Raw genomic sequence first — 3,227 nt, 5'->3', positions numbered from 1 at the left:
AACCGAGGGCGGAGATTGTGGGGGGGGGGGGGGGGAGGGGAGGGGTCCAGGAGAGGGGGAGGGGTCCAGGGGAGGGGGAGCCCCCTCTTGTCATTCAAATGGCCACCCCCTCCTGCCATTCAAGCCCTGCCCTAGAGGGCACCCCGGATTTTTTTGGGGGGGTGGGGGTCAAGACAAAGAAAGTGGGGGGGGGGGTCAGGAGATACACTGCGTAGGTTTTTCTCTTTGAAGCTGCCTCCCCCCCCCCGTGTTGTTTGTTTTGGTTTTGTGTTGCGTTGCGGGCCCCGTTGAGAGTTTCGGGGTGTCTGGAGAGGGGAGGGGGGGGAGAGAGCCCCAATGGCTGTTGTAAATAAGCTTTGGGGGGGGCGTGTAACTTTTTTTTTTAGTGAGTGGCCCCCCCCACACACACACAAACCAAGGACACCTTCTCCGTAGGGCTCAAAAGCTAGGTTTATAATCGGGGGGGGGAAACAGCCCAATTATGAAGAAGTAACTATCCCTCCGGATTTTTCTTTCTTTCTTTCTTTCTTTCTTTCTTTCTTTCTTTCTTTCTTTCTTTCTTTCTTTCTTTCTTTCTTTCTTTCTTTCTGTCTCTCTTTCTTTCTCTCTTTCTTTCTGTCTCTCTTTCTTTCTCTCTGTCTGTCTTTTTGTCTGTCTCTCTGTCTTTCTCTCTTTCTGTCTGTCTGTCTTTCTCTCTCTCTCTTTCTGTCTGTCTTTCTCTCTCTTCCTTCCTTCTTTTCTTTTTTCTTTCTTTCTGTCTGTCTTTCTTTCATTCTCTCTCTGTTTCTTTCTTTCTGTCTGTCTGTCTGTCTGTCTATCTTTCTTTCTTTCTGTCTTTTTTCTCTTTCTTTCTTTCTGTCTTTCTGTCTTTCTCTCTCTCTTCCTTCCTTCCTTCCTTTCTTCATCCCTCCTTCTTTCCTTCACACCTTCCTCCCTACCTCCCATCTCTTCACACTATTTCTTTCTTTCTTTCTTTCTTTTCTTTCTTTCTTTCTTACTTTCTCTCTCTCTCTCTTTCTTTCTGTGTTTGTCTGTCTCTTTCTGTCTGTCTTTCTGTCTTTCTTTCTCTCTCTCTTTCTTCCTTCCTTTTCTTTCTTTCTTTCTTTCTTTCTCTCTCTCTTTCTGTGTCTGTCTCTTTCTTTCTGTCTGTCTTTCTGTCTTTCTCTCTCTCTTTCTTCCTTCCTTTTCTTTCTTTCTTTCTTTCTGTCTTTCTTTTTCTCGCTCTTTCTTTCTGTCTTTCTGTCTTTCTCTCTCTTTCTTTCTTCTTCCTCCCTTCCTTTTCTTTTTTCTCTTTCTTTCTTTCTTTCTTTCTTTCTTTCTATTTGTCTTTTTGTCTGTCTGTCTTTCTTTCTTTCTGTCTGTCTTTCTGTCTTTCTTTCTCTCTCTCTCTTTCTTCCTTCCTCCCTTCCTTCTTTGCTTTTTTTTTCTTTCTTTCTTTCTGTTTGTCTTTTAATCTTTCGTTCTTTCTCTCTTTCTCTCTGTCTGTCTTTCTGTCTTTCTCTCTCTCTTTCTTCCTTCTTTTCTTTTTTCTTTCTTTGTTTCTGTCTGTCTTTTTGTCTGTCTTTTTGTCTGTCTTTCTGTCTTTTTTTCTTCCATATACTTTATCGATTTTTTTAAAAAAAAGATAAATCCCTTAAGACTCGGTAAACAAGCATGTCGGCTGGCGTTGCCTTCGGAAAGAAAAATCAGGAACAGTCGGCGTCTGTAATCCGTCATCCACCTTTCTTTTCTTTTCTTTTTCCATATATTTTATCAATTTTTTTAAAACATAAATCACTTCCACGTCGGTAAACAAGCGTGTCGGCTGGCTTTGCCTTCGTCAGGGAAAATCAGGAACAGTCGGCGTCTGTAATCCGTAATCCGCGTAGTACGTTTAGTTGATTGCCCTCTTTCCCCCCAACATGTCTTCTTCGCAAACCTTGAATTAATTAAAAAAATGATGATTAAATCATCTTTTCTTGCTTTGTTAAGTTCCGTCTTTGAGTCTCCATTTTCAATTTTATGTCCACTTATTTGTTTTGTCTGCTCCTTCTCTGTTGTTGTTTCCTGGAAGTTTTTGTTGTTGTTGTAGAGTTAATTTAGAAATAGATTGATTTATACTTTGAAATTTATTTTGGATTTCTTTGTGATTTGAACTCAAGTGTTATTTGAATTAATTGCAGTATACTATATATCTCCTCCTGAGAGGTATTTATGTTTTCTCGGCGTGTTCTATCTACATGTCTCTGATCCATGATGGCCAAAAGTTAAAGTTTTCCTTTTTATCTGCAAATAGCTCTGGCGTCCCGGTTAAATAAATATTTGTAATCCAAAGAGTTCAAAAAAGATTTTTTCCCCCTAAAGTTTATAATTCTCTCTTTGTCTGCAGCCCAGATTGTTGTCTGTTGTTTTTTTTTGGTCACAGCTTTTCTTTATTATTAAAGCTTTGAAGGTCACAAACACAGATTAGCTTTTCCGAGGTTTTGGCAAGTACTCTATGGAAATCATAACTGTCATAATCTTCATCCACCACTAGGTGTCAGCATCTATTTAGTTTTCAATATGAACAACGGTCTTTAAAATGAGAGTCTTAGCCATTCAACAATTCTAAACTTGTCCAAAGTTAAATTTTAGCTTTCAAGTTTATAAATTTATTTCACTACCATGTATTTTGATCCTCCATGGAAATTTTAATTCGCCGTTTCTGCTAGTATAAGGGTGGGGCGGAAGTCCCTCTCCTTCATTTTCGTAGGTATTTTGCTTCTTGGGGATCTTTTCCAGGAAATTAAGTGTAGAATAGAAAAGGGAAAATCAGATTCCTCACCCAGTTTCAAGCACGCTGTTTACTGTTGTGCTGGTTAGTTCTTTTGGACTTCGGTTGCAAGTAGTTCGGGCTGATCGGTGAAATACAGCCTTTCTTCTGTCGGTTAGAAGGCTTTCCCCAAGACGAATGGAATGACCACCATCATTCCAGAGTCGCCGGGGCACCCTTCTTTTTTCGCTGCCTTTCCGGGGTGGCTTGGACCCATTAGGGTCTCCAGGCAGCACGAAAATTAGCCGCGGGGGTGTGGCGGTCCGCAAGTCCGCGATCAGTCACTACCACGCAGGACCGGAAGTCTCCACGTTTCTATCCATTATATCTCTGTCGGTCTGTCTGCCTAACTATCTACCCATCTATATTTAACTATCTATCCACCCATTCATCTCTCTCTATTATTTCTCTCTCTCCATCCATCTTCAATAATTCA

The sequence above is a fragment of the Protobothrops mucrosquamatus genome, unplaced genomic scaffold, assembly GCF_001527695.2.
Source record: "Protobothrops mucrosquamatus isolate PMUCROS unplaced genomic scaffold, P.Mucros_1.0 scaffold5078, whole genome shotgun sequence".
In the NCBI taxonomy this organism is placed as follows: domain Eukaryota; kingdom Metazoa; phylum Chordata; class Lepidosauria; order Squamata; family Viperidae; genus Protobothrops; species Protobothrops mucrosquamatus.
Note: the sequence above shows the minus strand (reverse complement) of the source record.